General features: G+C 41.1%; 1 long non-coding RNA gene across 3 annotated transcripts in view; it reads left to right on the top strand.

Annotated features, from left to right (window-relative positions):
* Window positions 1–11,694, top strand: part of LOC311522198 — a 141,318-nt gene extending 129,624 nt beyond the window's left edge. For 2 of the 3 annotated variants that reach the window (XR_014712073.1, XR_014712074.1), the window contains one exon: window positions 2,627–3,190. This is a non-coding gene — a long non-coding RNA (uncharacterized lncRNA). Of the gene's footprint in view, window positions 1–2,626; window positions 3,191–11,607 lie in introns of those variants that run through there. The other variant, XR_014712072.1, reaches the window with a different exon arrangement.
* The last annotated feature ends 5,352 nt before the right edge of the window (window positions 11,695–17,046 follow it).

The raw sequence follows: 17,046 nt of genomic DNA, 5'->3' as shown, positions 1-17,046 counted from the left end.
TTACTATAATGTCGTTTGGCTGCATGCTTTGTTCACAGCTGGCAGCCCCCTATCAGCTCCCCTACGACTCCCCCACAGACCCCACCCGCCAGCTGACCCTGCAGATCAGCGCCTTCCCCCACTTTCCTGTGCCTCCTGCCCGCAGCAATCAGCTGGCTTGCGGTGTTCAGGAGGCAGGAGAGGGAGGGGGAGCCTGAGCACCGTGTCCTCGCTCCTCCCTCCTGCCTCCTGGACACGCAAGCCAGCTGATTGCTGAGGGCCGGAGGCAGGAGAGGGACAGGGGAGGAGCAAGGATGCGGTGTGCAGAGTAAAGGAGGAGGAGGGGGAAGAAGAGGCAGGTTAAGGGTGGGGGCTTGGGGGAAGGGGTGGAGTGGGCGGGCCAAGGGTTGAGCCCCCTGCCCCTGGTGCTTGAAGAGTAGGAGAAGCTGCCGCTGCTGCTGCACAACGTGCTTCTCCTAGCCTACAACACCTTCAGCCTCCTTGCCTGCCTCGTTGTCTCCAGTGCCAGTGGGCTGTGCCAGTGTGGGGTAAGGCGGGGGCACCTCCCAACTATAGTATTGTACTGTATGGCAAAAAAAAAATTCCCTGAAACCTAACACCCCCATTTACATTCATTCTTATGGGGAAACTGGACTCGCTTAACATCGTTTCACTTAAAGTCGCAATTTTCAGGAATATAGCTACAACGTTAAGTGAGGAGTTACTGTATTCACTATCGCAAGTTCCATCAGAATGAGCTTAATTTTTATAATTAAGTGGACATAGCTGTACAAATGATGTGCAGGTGCAGTTATCACCACTGAGGACATGATCTGGGAAACTTCATATGCAAATTGTCCCCCCAGCTAAAGATGAACAGGAATGATGCTTGTGAGAGTTGATGTAACTGTGGAAAAAAAATGTACATTTGGAACAGCTAACACTGATCTAGCATCATCTCTACCAGTGAGAGCACTGAGGGTAGGAAATCAGGGTGTGACTCCAACTATTTGGTTACCATATGCATATTTTATAGCTTAACCTTCATGAATAAGAACTCATGTGCATGATTTAAACATCATAATTTTTTTACAAGTTACTCCAAGCAGTACTGGGACCTTATGGACAAACAACATGTTGTCTCTTCTGTTCTTGCAATTGTAGAGCACAGGGATTCAGCTGGTTCTGTCTTTTGGTCCTGGATAGTTTTCCATCCCTGGGCAACACTTTGTGAATGTCATGTGCATCATGTGTGTTTCATGTTTTACATATGTATGGAAGATATATTAAAAAAAAACAACTCAACAACACAACAACACAACATTCCAGCCCCTGCCTACAACCCACACTGACAGCGCCGTCTGAATTGTCTGTTTTGTCCATTGTCAGCTTGACTTGCAACCATTCCTCCTCTGAGAATGATTTTTTTTCATTCTGGCAATAGTGGTTATTACTTAGGGAAACAGAGCAGGATTCTGGAGATCTGGAATACATGTAACAGGAGACCTATTTTATCAACTTGTGAAACATTGAACCATAATTTATCTAGTTATGTATAATGACATATTAATTAGTGTCAATTCAAATAACATAACTAGATATTCTCTAGAAACAGCATTTTTTATTGTATTAATCATTTTTGAATCCATCTCTGATGGGTTTAGACCTGTTTCAGATATATTAGATACCTTAGCAAATTGTGGCACTCTGCCTAGCCATATGGAGTTTTGTTTACTGTTTTAGCAAGAACACTTTCCATAAATTTGAGTTAAATTTCCAAGTTCTGGACCACTTTATTTGAATCAGTGAAATATTAAAGTTGAAACCAAACAAACTGAGCCAATGGATATTGACTTTAGCATCATGAAAAGAGAACAGGAGTACTTGTGGCACCTTAGAGACTAACAAATTTATTTGAGCATAAGCTTTCACGGGCTACAGCTCACTTCATCGGATGCATAGAATGGAACATAGAGTGAGAAGATATATATATATATATATACATACAAAGAATATGAAAAGGAGGCTAATTATTTAAGATGAGCTATTATCAGCAGGAGAAAAAAAACTTTTGTAGTGATAATCAAGATGGCCCATTTAGACAGGTGACAAGAAGGTGTGAGGATACTTAATGTTGACGCTTCTCTTCCTAAAATTGTAGGGGACAGGGATTCAGCTCGTTCTGTCTTTGGATCCTGGGTAGTTTTCCTCCCCTGGGTAGCAGCCGCTCCCCCTCTGAACACAAGTGTCGCCTTTTTAATTTATAGGAGCCTTTTAAAATTTTTGCTCACCCGGCAGTGCCCCGGGTCTCCAGCAGCAGGGGCCATCATGCGCTCCGGCTCCTCGGCGGTGGGGACCTTCATGCACTCCAGCTCGGCAGGGGCCTTCACTCGCTCTGGGTCCTCGGCGGCATTTCAGTGGCAGGGGCCTTCAGTGCCACCAAGGACCCAGAGAGCTGCCCAGTGAGTACAAGCGAGTGGCACCTTTTTTTATGTCCGCTGCCCCGTTCGCTCCACCTAGCTACACCACTGGCACTGTGTAAATGTCAAGTGCATCATGCGTGTTTCATGTTTTGTGTTTGAGGGGATATACTTAATTTTCCTATAATGAAGTAGGTGTTTCATATTTTTACATGTTCCCTTCTTAGAGGCGGGATGAGGAGAAAAGACGAATACTAAAGAAACTCTGCAGGGCTTTTCTCATGGTCCCACCGGCATGTGCTCGATGCTCCCCTCCAGATCTACCATGGATTCAGATATGGAGTAAGGCTTGGAAACCCTCCAGACCCTTAAGTTCAGTGCAGAAACCAGACTCTTCACAGCTCCTTGGACAGATGACTAGGAGGTCTGGTTGTTCCAGGCTAACCACTGACCTCCTCCTGGCAAAGAGCCATACTGTCATTGGCTGTCCCCGCTTTTCACCACTTTACCTCCCCAGCAGAAGGTGCACAAGAGAATTAACACTTGTCCAACTAGCACAAACTACTTGTAAATTTACACTAGGAAATCTACAAGTATCTCAGGAGAATGTTCAATGTACGTGCACTAACTGTTCCCTGGATTTTTTTCCTTCTTTCCCTAACATGACTCTGCATCCCTGAGCTGTAAATTGTAATATGTTGCCTGGGGGATAAAAGGGATGGGAAGCTCACATGATGTCTAAAAAGGCCCACATTCTCCCATTAGCTACACCCATTCATCTGGGGGACATTATCAACTTTATTTTGTTTAATCTGATTTATATATATATATATATATATATATATATATATATATATATATATATTTCTGTTTATATGATGTTTACAAGGATCTTTTCAGCAAGGAAGGAACTGGATATACAGGGGAGAGAATGAAACAGAATACACACACGCTGTTGCCAATTGTACAAAAAAAAATGGAAAAAATAGTTATGGGAATCTTAGCTGTTCATTTAAACTGTAGTAGCCACAAACCGAGAGATATGTGATTTTTCCTTTTAAGGTAGTAAGGGACTGTGCGCACATATTCTTCGAGGCAGTATTTGGCCCTAATTCTTGATACTACAGACAAAAGCAGAATAATTTGTGTATTAGCCTCTGGCCTTCTGGACACAAATTTGCAAGAAATTAGTTGGGAAGTTCAAAGCTTTTGCTGAGGATATGTTCTTGGGTGGCTGGTGCTGAGAATATATATAGGGAAAAAGCATATGTTAAGGATTTATTTTATTAGAGTAGAATGATTTTTTTTTATTGAGGCTCTTTCATAGTCATAGAAATATTTTAAGAATAGAAGTAGAAAAAGCATACAAGCAAGTAGATTAAACTTTGTTACTACGCTGGTCAAAATAAATAGATAATGATTTCTCAGTTTGTGGCACATATGAAATCGTCTCACACACTGAGAGCTAAACTATATGGAAACATCTAAAAATACAGCTTTATTTTGCCATATATCAGAGAACAGACTGCTGTGCCTCTTTCTTTTTTTTTCTTTTTTTTTTAAAGACATGTTCTTCAACTGGCATAAACAGTCATTGATAGTAATAGAGCTATGTCAGTTTACACAGGCTGAAAATCTGGAACTTTTTAAGATCTCAGATCAGTAAGGAAACCATTCATGAAAGCATTCCTATTTAGGAAAGCACTTATGCACATATTCAGTTCACACTGAAGTCAATAACACATAAGGACTTGCTGAATTGGGGCCTATCAGAACATCGGTGCAGTCTTGGCAGTTGTAATATATTATATTTTTTAAAGAAAATAGGAACAAAGGTAACAAGTTAAACTGTTAATTATCATAGCCCCCAAAGTGCTAAATTTGTGATTATGCATTTTCACAGCAAAAGTTGAGGAAAGCATAGACAGCTAAACTAAAGTAAATAATTGACTAATGTTCTATGGATCACCACTGCCTTGGTACAGGAAATAATCATTATGGATCTATATATGGATCTACAAGGAGTTGTTCAATGGAGCTTCTCATGGGTTGGACTCCCCAAGGAGCCCTATTGAAGTCCAAGGAGCTGGGGCTGTCCATGTGGAGTTCTCTGCACGATCAAGACCTATACTGATAACAGCTAATGGAGAGTGTCCTTTAAATGGAATAGTAAGGACATGTGGCTTTAGAACAGTAATCAATTATATTATTTATTAGCATCTTTATACAGCACCCTGCACCATGGTGCCAAACTTTTCTCATGGAAAATTATGATTTTTCAGACTTCCTCTCCCATGATTCACCCCAGTCTTGCCTCTTGGTGAGGGGAGGTTGTATATCATTAGGGTCCCTGATCATTGTGTATCATGGGATACGTGTTGTACATTTGGGGATCCCAGCCCATAGAGGAGAATTGGAACACAAGGAAACCACCTAAAACTCCCAAGAAGCACCGCAGCAAGCTATCCAAATGGAAGTATTTTGTTTTTAGCTGAAGTATTTCTAGTTTGGGATGCTTAGTTCTTCAATGAAAAGTCAAAATTTTCCACAGAAAATTGACATTTTTAAGGGAAAAATCACTTGGGAAAACTCAGTTTTCTTTTGAAAAACAATTTTGACAGAAATTTTTCAACCAGTCCTATTCTATCCCAGTTCTTGCTGTGAAGTTCTGAGTGTCCTTTGTGAGCAGCAAAGTGTGACAACTACGAAGTCCTAGATAACTAGTTTATTACAATAACAAGGATGAATGCCTTACTCTGCTTTCTATGTTAGTGGTCTGATCATAGCACTACACACAACCCTGAACTCATAGAATCATAGAATCAGCTCTTTTCAGGAATGTATGAAAGACCTTTTTATTTTGAATTCCTTTGCTATAAGCTAAAGTTATGTGTCACTCCTATCTTCACTTGTACCCTCTGATGATCTTATATCACTTTATTATTATTATTATTATTATTATTACTATTACTATTAGTATTATTACTAATTGTTGCAATTCACCTTCAAATCTTTAAACAAGTAGCAATGACTTACATACATTAAAAACGTGTACAGTTATCTACCATATAATAAAAATTGATTACTTTAGTGTATAAAATAAACAAGTAAGTACTTGCGTGACATAAAACCCCCAGATCTTGCTGGAATCTGGTGTCTGAGATTACGAGTGGTTTATTTTTCATACCTCTCTCTTCTTACTATTGTATATTCCAGTTACGGAGCTTGATATTAAATTGCACACAGTTTTAAACACATAGCTCTGTGGGCTGCAATGTTCTCCCACCACATTGCAAATGCTGCAGTAAACACCATACATGTGGTACTCATTTCACGTATATTTCAGTTGCTGATCTGTGGTTACTGTCATTCGTTCAAGATAACAAACACAAAATTATGGAGCGCAATGTGGTGCAAAGTAGCCTGGGAGTTTTCCGCAGAGCACGTCTTTTATATCTGGAGTTGTAATCCAGCTCACAGGAATGCCTTTCATGTATGAAAAAAGAGGTTATTATCCTATCAGCATACAATCTGTTAATAACAAACATCAGGAGAGAACAATTCATTTAGCCTGACAGCTTTGTTGAACAGGCTTAGTAACTGTTGTGAGCAATAGAATACACTAAGAAAAATATTATTTATTTCAGAAGACAGAGAGTATGTTTTCCTTTCTGGAATGGGGAATTGTTTTTTTTAGCCAAAACATAGCAAATTTCCCAAATTATTGTTTTACCTAGATTAAATTAAAGACTGGCCTCCTTATTTCTACCTGAAATGTGATGGCAAAATTTGTGTCGTTTGGGCACCTTTGTACCTGATTTATGTGCACAATATTTGAATGATCCCAATTATGCCCACATATATTTCTCCTGCAACATTGTGGGTACAAAAATGAGGCAGAGTTAAGGCCCAGATGAAAATCTGCCGCTTAAAGTCCTACTTTTGCCCTCTGTGTGGGGTTTTTTGCCACATGAATGTCTCCTTTCACACAATCTGTGCCTCTCCTGGATTCTGTGGCCCCACCCTACCCACTTTCTTAACTGCTAAGGTTAGTCCTAGATTCCTTGATGGAATGGGAGTTTCAGGAGGTTTGCACTCCTATGCCCCAAGGGCTCACACCCCAGCTTCTGTCGACAGAAATAAATCATCAACATGGATATGTGTGTTTACTGTAACACACAGTGTTTCGACTTTGTTGAATTTCCATATATTGGACAGCCTCTTTCTTGCCATTTACTATTCTGTTTATCTCTAATAAAATATAATTAGTATCACAAAGAAAAAAGGGTGTGTGTGTGTTTTATTCACAGCCTGAGTGACATAAGTTATACTGACATAATTGGTAGTGTAGGCATAGCCTTAACTGACAAAGAGCAGGAGGAGGAAAAGGGGCTAAGTGAAGTGACTTATCCCTGGTGATACAATGGGTCAATAGCAGAAATGGGACTAAATCCCAACTCGCCTGAATTACTGTCTACTGCCTTAACCACTGGACCATGCTGTCTCTCAAAGCTTTTACACCTAAAAGGTCATGAGGTAATATATCTAATGTGAAAACTGCAATGACTTAAAACTTTCATTGTTGTGTGTGTGTTTGATGTGAGTCAGAACCACATTTTTCTTTTAAAATCTGTCTATCCTCCCCCAATGCTTGTGAATGAGTTCTTATAGTTGTTCCATAAATAAGTCCTTCCCACCTATTATTTTACTAGTGTGACTAGCTCATGCAATGAGCCCTTGTGAATTGGGGCCTAGAAAACTTTATTATTTTTTCACTACTATATTGTAAAATACATAATAGGTTTCTGTCCATGTTCTTTATGCTTTCAAATTCGATGTAATATTTTCAAAGAAGTTAGGTGAAAGATTTAAGAAGGGCCAGATATAACAAGCTCAGTGTTCCATTTATGAAATACACGCCGGTGTCCTGTGGCAATGCAGGAGTTCAGCAACACAATTAAAGCTGTATTGATCTCTTACGGTCATTACAATGTAGACAGACTGACTATAAGTTATTTTCATTACAAACATTTACCCGCACCTCATTATTATTACTGTTTTTTAACTGAACTGAGTGCTGGTGAAAGATGCTGGGTTGGCAGGCTGAAGTCCTTTGTTTATCCAAAAGACAAGTACAGCAGCAGCAGCCAGCAATCTAAGTTTCCCCAAACTGCCTCATGAACGTTGCCTCAACCATTAGCTGAAAGGGATAGGGATAAGAGATTAGTGCTTCATAGCTGAGACTGAGACATAGTATTGCTCTGAGACCACCCGTTGTGGGGGTGACTTGGTGATGTCTGCTGCAAACCAGACAGACACCACCACATAGTTTCACAAAAAGACCACTGTAGAGTCATCAGATATAGTAACAAATTTAATTACTGTTGGATCTGAGTCAGTTTTGAATCAGTCATCCAGAGGTGAGACATTCTATCCCAATGGCAATTCTCGATCAGATTTCCATCTCCAGTATTACCACTTTACAGAGATTACACACACACATGCACTATGGTCCACATTTTTTACAAGACTCCGTTGACTCTTCCACAGAACTAGTGGGTGAATCCAGGTGTGAATTGGTGAATCACACACCTACCTCCCCAAGGTGCATGCCTAAACTGGGGTGAGGATAGGGAGTCATCAAACACAAACAGCTGCATCTGCACATTTTGTGCATGCATATGGGAAGGCCCACTGAAAATAATAGTATTTATTCAGATGCTCAGGTAATTAGGAAGAATACGGGAAGAGTTCCCCTACTCTGAGAAAACCACTACCATCAAACCCACCCATAAATATATTTGTCTTCTTGTTAAGTAATCTGTTAGGTGGCTTTCTACAATGGCCCTCTGTGACATTTATGAAAAAGAGAAAAAAACAACAGCCCTTCTTACAAGTTCACACAGAGGCAGATGGGTGGGCTTCAGCTGAGACATCCCACATTAGTCCAAAATCAAATATGCTTTCAAAGGGAAACTCCCTTTTTTACTGAGCCTACTGTGATTATACTATAGGTTTTCAGTTGGATTTGATCCCAGGCCTTACTTGCTGAGGCATCTGCAGCAAACATTTCTGCTGCTCGCTGACATGTTAGCACTGTGGAGAATTGCCAAATCATACACTCCCACGCTTATGCTTAGGTCTTTGTATTTGCAAACTAACTTCCCCTTTTAAATGCTATATAAATGGAAAGCTCTGATACTGACAGAGCTCTGAACAGAGGGGTCTGCAGAGGTTGGGAAAAAAACAGTTTAGAAAATGACTCAGAGATATGGTTTTGATTCAGGAAGACTAGCATTAGTGGCACTTGAATCAAGAGGCTGCATGGAGCACAAAAGTGGAAGAGGGACTCAGATAAAGTTGGCAAGCTTTTCCATACTTATGAAATACTTTGTTTTCAAAGTACTCTAAAGACATGAGCTAATCTTCACTCCACCACTGTGAGACGGATCCCCATTGTAGATTTGCAGTGGGAGAGGTTTAGATTGGATATTAGGAAAAACTTTTTCACTAAGAGGGTGGTGAAACACTGGAATGCGTTACCTAGGGAGGTGGTAGAATCTCCTTCCTTAGAGGTTTTTAAGGTCAGGCTTGACAAAGCCCTGGCTGGGATGATTTAACTGGGAATTGGTCCTGCTTCGAGCAGGGGGTTGGACTAGATGACCTTCTGGGGTCCCTTCCAACCCTGATATTCTATGATTCTATGATTCTATGGGCAACCCAAGTCTATGGGAGATTAAGTGATTTATCCAAAACCACACAGTGATTCAATAGCAAAGTTAGGATTATAAAACAGTTCTCGGATCCTACTGTGCTACACCACACCGCATCTTCAGACACTTATTTTCATTCTATTAAACATAGTCAGAAAAAGGAGTGGAGAAAAAAATCTTCAGAATGGATAGCTTTTCCAGACAATTATTCACATTAGGGAGAGGCAGGCAGTTGCATGTATATATATGCACAAGCACAGAGACACAGCCCCACACCCACTATATTAAAATGTTTTGGAACTGAGTAATATTTTACATTTCTCTACTGTCTTTCCTCTGAAAACCCAAAGTGTCATGTATACATGCGGTATCACTGAAATACAGAGACCTCACGGAGGGGGGCAGTGGTTGACAATTAACTGAAACCCAGTACCTTGAACACCAGTGGGGAAGGTGGATATTTTATTCAAAGACACTAGGACAAATATCCTACATTTACAAAAGGATCTTTAATGTTCAGGAAGGATTTAATGTGCCAAAGGATCTTTAATGTTCAGGAAGAACAGAATGGACCTTCTCTGTGTCTTAAAGTCTCATCAGGAAAGTGCATGGTGCTCAATTCATATGCCTCAGCAAGCCTGGGATTTGAACAGAGGGTTCCAGGGACTGCAGATTTAAACCGAGTGCTTAATCCACCAAGGGTATGTCTACATTTCACTTAGTTGCCTGCAGCTGGCCTGTGTCAGTTGACATGCTCATGGGGCTTGGGTTGTACAGATGTTTAAGTGTGTGTAGACATTCAGACTTGGGCTGCAGCCCAAGCTCTGGTATCCTCCCACCTCACAGAGTCCTGGAACCTGGGGCCAAACAACTATACCTCAGTTAAACAGGCCCTTAGCCCATCCCACATGAGCATGAGTTGGCTGGCACGGGCCAGCCATGAGTGTCTAATTGCAATGTAGACATACCCCAAGAAACTCCAGCAGCTAAAAATGTTATGAGGCACTTTACCCCGTGATAAAGTCTGAGGTTCTCACTTAGTACTTACTGTGTCCTAAGTCTAGTTGACATATGTGGAAATTTGTGAGGACTGAGTAAAAACTGAATAAAGACTTCAGGAGTTGGCCCGCTAATTGAATAATGGTCTCATGAATTATTCGCTTTACATTCATTATATTTTTGTTATGGTAAATTAATTGAGAAATATCTCTTCCCTGGTGTATATCCAGTATTGATATCATCGTTCTGGAGGACCCTACTAAGACCAGAAGTATTTTCCAATAGTTGGGGAAATAGGCTAACATTTGGGAGACCCAACTCAATTATCTGCTCTAACATTGACTTCCTGTGTGATGCTGGGCAAGTCACTTAGTTCACTGTGTCTCAGTTCCCCATCTGTAAAATGGGGGTAATATCACTTCCTTACCCCATCAGGGAGTGGTAAGGATATGTATATTAAAGATTATAAAACACTGTGAGATATACTGACTAAAAACTGCGATATATGAGTTAGATATTACTATTCCATTTTTTACTTAGTCTTTATTCAAACAAAACTCCTGTGGAAAATAGAAATTTGCCTGAGAAAGAGATAAATTAAAATTGAGTAAGGACTAGAGCTGGATAAATCCTGTGTATTTACTCTGATGTTATTTGTAAACTATTTCTTTCACTTTCCACTGACAGTTGTGCAGGTAGATTTTTGTTTTCAGAAAACATTTGTAAAGAAAGCGAAAGCATTGCAAATATGTCTTCACACAAATGTCTGAGCTGGAAATCTTTGTGTGGCCACCTTAAAACCTCTTTTCAGGTTTGTGTGTCATCCAGTTAGGAAGCAGGAAAAAAAACAACTTAAGTGACCAACCATGCAACAAGTATAGCAAAATATCAATAAGCGACCACACTCAACAATATCCATGATGAGTAGTATATAATCAATTCATAGATTAGGCTGAAATAGATTTACCTCATACAGTTGAGGCTCATCTGAAGCCCACTGAAGTACATAGGAGTATTTAGGCTTTGGATCAAGCTCTTGTTAATTAATTTTGAATTAGGAACACATTAGTCAAAATTGAAATCTGTTCACTAATTTAAAGGGGAAAAATGTTTGCAGCAAATAATTTGACTAGTGTTATTAAAGACCTCAGGATTTGGCTCATTATTATTTATATAGTGTCGGCATTGTGTTAGATGTTTCATGTGATTTGGCCTTTGGAGTGTCTTGTTAATTTAGAATGTCTTTTAAATGAAAACCATTGTGTTTCTTTTGGTAGCTTGTCTGAAATGTTTTTGTTTGTTTGTTTGTTTTGTTTTCCCCAAGGACCTTTTGCTGCAGCTTAGCATGCAGTGGTATTTCTTTCACGAATGTAGGCCAATTTTAAAAGTTCGTAACACTTGACATTTTATTTTCATCTCTCATTTTCAGTATAAACAACAACATGTCTGCTATTTAGATGATTGTCACTTGTAGTAATTATGCCATTATCTTTTAGTTTATCAGGCTTTCACAAGGCATTCATTATGGCACTAGTGGGGCAGGTGACCAAGTGAGGATAAAATAACAAATGACCCAAACCTTGGCCAAAAATTCTTGTGAAGATGGCATTATTGAAAGAAAGAAAGAAAGAAAGAAAGAAAGAAAGAAAGAAAGAAAGAAAGAAAGAAAGAAAGAAAGAAAGAAAGAAAGGTATCTCTTTTCCCTACCCAGAACCAGAACCATAAGTATCAAAATATTATGATGAAGACTATTGATAACAGGATGAAGACTATTGAAAACAGTGGCTCCATTGAAGTCAATGTCAAAACTCCCAATGACTTCAAAAGAGCCAGGATTTCACCATGACCTTTACTGGGAGTATATAAACTACAAAATATTGGATGAGGTAATAATGGTTACATTTCCCTTTTCTCTGTACTGGACATTTATGTTATTGTCTGCTGGAGTAGCTAGCTCACATTACGTGAGTCAGAGTTGATGCAGCATGTTACAGAGAAGCACACATTATACTCTCTAATGCAGTTTTACAATTGCTATTTGTTCTGTTGCTTCCCTTAATCTAAAATAAATAATTCAGATTGAAAGCATATGTTTGGTTTTTTTTATATCCACAAAAAAGGCTCAGAACAAACTGCGTAAATAGGCTTCCCTTCCATAACCTGCCAGTGGGCTTCATCTGCGACCACTATTTCCCGCTCTGTGATATATTTAGTCTTCAGCTAGTATAATGAGGATCTAGGAATCATGCTACTAATGCATCATTTAAATATTATTGTTACACAATTTGTTTCTGGGGGTGCACACAGTGTGCTAAGGCACTGTGAAAATTCAAAAGAAGGTAAGACCATGCCCTGAGGACCTTGCGGTATTTAATAGTTAATAATAGTTTATGTAGCTGTGTTTTTTCTTAGTTTGTTTGAGCACTACTTTTTTGTCTCCACAGTTTATTAAAACTCCAAGATTAGAAAAAAAATTACTTTAAAATATGTCAGTTTTGCCTACCACATTGTTGTCTCTCCATATACCTAGACTCATGCATCACGCCTCCTACCACCTCCATACACAAATCTAAACACAGTCTTTAAAATAAATAAATGAATTCCTTAGCACATAACAACAGTGGCAGCCTTACCAAATCATTTGGTTTAGCATGAATAACGTAGACTAGAATCCATTTTTGTTGAATCTCTCTTTAAAATTAGCATTAATAAGACCATAGCCTCTGCAGTGGATTTCTTACTATAAACTTATATTCAATGGTCCTGATTCTCTTAACATTGGTTTTATAACAGCGTTAACAGAGTTTGAGTTCACCAACTTTGTGATAAATCAAGATCATGAAGCTTTGCAGACCAAATGTGCTAATCTGCTCTGGAATGTTGCCTCCTCCCATTTCAAACATCTGTATTTGTATTTAAGGTATAATAGTAATAACAAACTAGGGCAACTTTTGCTTCCAAGGCTCACTGAAGACATTTTAAAGCCTCATCATGCTAGAGGCCTCATTTTTCATCATAACATTCAGGTATCAATCAATTCTACAAATGTACACTATGTATATCACTTAGGTGTCAGAGATTTTCATCTCAGCCTTCTCCACGCATGGAATTAAACCAACAAAACCATTTTTTTCCCTCTCTTGCAGGGCTAAGATCCCTAATCTTAAAAACTGGAAGCCTGAGTGGGCTGAGATCCATTGCCCAGGACAAGGATAGTGCTTTTAAAACTCAGAGCAAGTCAAGCCGTGCATTTTCTTGTTTATAAAAGGCAACAAAGATAAGGGTGTACAGACAAATTACACTTCCATAATGATAATGTAATTAAAGGCATGTCTACACAGCCCCTGGCAATAAGGTTCCCAGCCCGAGTTGATAGACTCAGGCTAGCAGGGCTTATGCGAGCGCTCTAAAAATAACTGTGAAGACAGTGCTTTGAAGTCGCGCCTTGGGCTGGAGCTCAGGCTCTGAAGCTCAGGGAGTGGGATGGGCTTCAGAGACTGAGCCACAACTTCGGAGTGCTCTCTACAAAGAGTGCTGGTGTGAACCCCACTAGCCCGAGTTTGCCAATCCAGGCTGGGCTGCTTGCTGCCATGAACTGTGTAGACTTATGATCCCCTATATATATATTTATGAACTGCAATTCGATTGTATGTGACATTGGCCTGTGCTTTCTTGCAATGCATTAAAAGAAACGTCTTACAACGTTTAGAGAAGTTAAAGTGCTTTTCATATTCTTGCTCTTAACAAAACAAATGCATCTTGCTGGGCATATTCCTTAATGGAACTTGCATCTAATTGCTTACTTCAACAGGCTCTTCTCAATAATGAAATTTGAACACAGTCATTAACAGGTTACATTACTAAAACTGACAGAAGCATTGCATAGTTCATAATGTATATGTGTATACATGCACACACACACATAATATCACACGTAAAAAGCTATGTTAACATACCACAAGGCACGGGAGGCAAACTGCAGCCCAGGTGCTGTGCCCACGAGCTGCCGTTCTACAAAGACCTGGACGTGATACTCGGTGATGACCCCACCTCCACTGTGGATATTTGGAAGGCCACTGTGGATACTTTGTTGGCTTGCCTGCTAGGTGAGAGTGGACTGAGCTAGGAAGAGGAAATCTTGGACGAGGATGTGGAGTGGGAGGGGGACCCAGAGGCAGAGAATTATTTGGAGGTAAGAGATGCATGCAGCTAGGAGCTCTTCTCTACCCTGGAGGCGGCTAGCCAGTCACAGCTGTCGGAGCTTGACGAAGCGCAAATAATAGAGGAGGCCCCTGGTAAGTGGCTTTGATTTTGGGAATTGCTGATGCAAGTTGTTGGGGGCAGGAGGGTTGCAGAAACCAGGCTTGTGTCTGTCTGATGGGCGTACCACCACATGCCTAGTCTGAGTGGCGGAATAGGGTGTTGATTGACTCCCTCTCTTCTTTGGCAGAGCTTCTTTGTTCCTTGCCCCACTAAGGGCAACTTTCCCGGACCACTCTGCCATCACAGGGGGGTGTGAGGGGTTGGTTTGAAATCAATTTTTATTCCATTAATTGAAAGCAAACAGAGCCCTGCAAAGCAACAGGCAATTTTCCTAAACCTTCACAGTGCATCATCTGCACCAATCACAATCACCTCCTAGCATGACAAGCACTGGACTCCCAAGCATAGCAACAAATATTAGTGGCTTTCAGCTTCAAATTGCTGCCTTAAGGCATCCCTGATCCTTATAGCCCCATGCTGTGCCCCCTAATAGCCCTGGTCTCTGGCTGTTCAAATTCAGCCTCCAGGTGCTGGGCCTCAGCGGTCCATCCCTGAGTGAAGCTTTCACCCTTCCCTTCCCAAATATTATGGTGCGTACAGCACACGGCTATAAGCATAGGAATATTGTAATCAGCCAGGTCCAGCTTCCCATAGAGGCAGTGCCAGTAAGTCTTTAAATGGCCAAAAGCACACTCCACAGTCATTTTGCACTTGCTCAGACCGTTGTTGAACCGCTCCTTGCTGCTGTCAAGATGCCCAGTGTATGGCTTCATAAACCACTTCATTAAGGGGTAGGCAGGGACTCCCAGGATCACAATGGGCATTTTGACTTCCCCTATGGTGATCTTCTGGTCCATGAAGAAAGTCCCTGCTTGCAGCTTCCTGAACAGGCCAGTGTTCCAAAAGATGCTTGCATCATGCACCTTTCCAGACCATCCTGCGTTAATGTCTGTGAAGCACCCATGGTGATCCACAAGTGTCTGGAGAACCATAGAGAAATAACCCTTGCTATTAATGTACTCGGTGGCTAGGTGGTCTGGTGCCAGGATTGGAATATGCATGCCATCTATCGCCCCTTTGCAGTTAAGGAAGCCCATTTGTGCAAAGCCATCCACAATGTCATGGTCTGCTGGACCAGGATGTGATTAAAGGCCCTGCACACTTCCGTCAACACGAGTCCAACGGTCAACTTTCCCACTCTGAACTGGTTAGTGACCGAACGGTTGCAGTCTGGAATAGCCAGCTTCCATAATGCAATCACCAAGAGCTTCTCCAGCGACAAGGTAGCTCTCATTCTTGTGTCCTTGCACTGCATCACACAGTCCCATGAATGTGGCTTTCCACATCCGAAAGTTCTGCAGCCATGACTCATCGTCCCAGACATGCATCACGATGTGATCCCACCACTCAGTGCTTGTTTCCCAAGCTCAAAAGCAGCGTTCCACTGTGGTCAGCACCTCCGTGAATGCCACAAGCAATCTCATGTTGTAGCTACTACACATGGTGAGATCAATGTCAAACTCCTTCTGCCTTTGTAGTTTCAGGACTAATTCCATGGCCACTCATGATGTGTTAGTGAGAGTGAGCAGCATAGCGGTCAACAGTGCAGGATCCATTCCTGCAGACCGAAGAGGCAGAGCGCCCAGTACACAAACCGTTGAAAGATGGTGCCAAATGTAGACGGAAGCACAGGGATTGCTGGGATGCGAAGCAATGCATCACGGGACACTGGAACAGGAACCAGGATGCCCCGCGATCCCCTCCGCCTTCCCACAACTCTTAGCGGCATAAGAGGAAGAGATGCTCTGTGGGATAGCTGCTCAGAGCTCCGAATACTGCTGCTAGTGCCCCAAGTGTAAACACACTATTGTGCAGGCAGCTGACAGTGTGAACACACAACAGCGGTTTCCCTTCAGCGCTCTCTGAGCGGCACTGTACCTGCTGGTGCTGTAACTCTGCCAGTGTAAACATACCTTCATTCTCCAGGCAAAGTTGAGCAATTCCCCTCAATTCCCCCTGCGTGAGGCCTGGTGTGGCCTCATGCAGATGAGTCACTGAATTGTAGTTCCCTTGTTGGACAATAGCTGTTGATGGGTTGTTTGACACCCTGCCCGGGCGCTGGTTACTTTCTTTGCTGTTGCCTCTGGGGAGCTAATGTCTGCCTGATTCCCCAATTTACAGCATATTTTAGTGACAACCATACAACACAATTCTCATAACTTCATATGCATTAATGATATACATATATGGATAGAGAAATGAATTTAAACCGATCATAATCTTTCCGATGACACCTTAAAAGGCATGCTCTATATGTAAGATAACGATTATATAAAAATGAGGAATATGGGGGTTACAGGATGCTCCCCCAAGGTATAGAATGTCACAATCATTACATATTATTTTTTCTTCAGGACCCCTTCCTCATTTAGAGCACAGAATGGATGGAACTCACTTAAGGAGTTCATTATTTTGTTTTCTCTTCATTGTTCAATGTGTGGCCCTAGGCCCTATTCCTATTTACGGCAAGCTATTCAAAGCTTGCTCTGAAGACATATTTATTAATTTCCTCATGGGTTCTTCCATGGTGTTCATCATTATAGGATTTGAGTGCTTCACAAATATTTATGAATTTATTTTAACAGCTGTGTGAGATGAGGGGTTATCATTGT

Source organism: Lepidochelys olivacea (assembly GCF_965140295.1).
Source record: "Lepidochelys olivacea isolate rLepOli2 genome assembly, chromosome: 6".
Taxonomy (NCBI): domain Eukaryota; kingdom Metazoa; phylum Chordata; order Testudines; family Cheloniidae; genus Lepidochelys; species Lepidochelys olivacea.
This window is presented reverse-complemented; position numbering and strand designations above follow the sequence as displayed.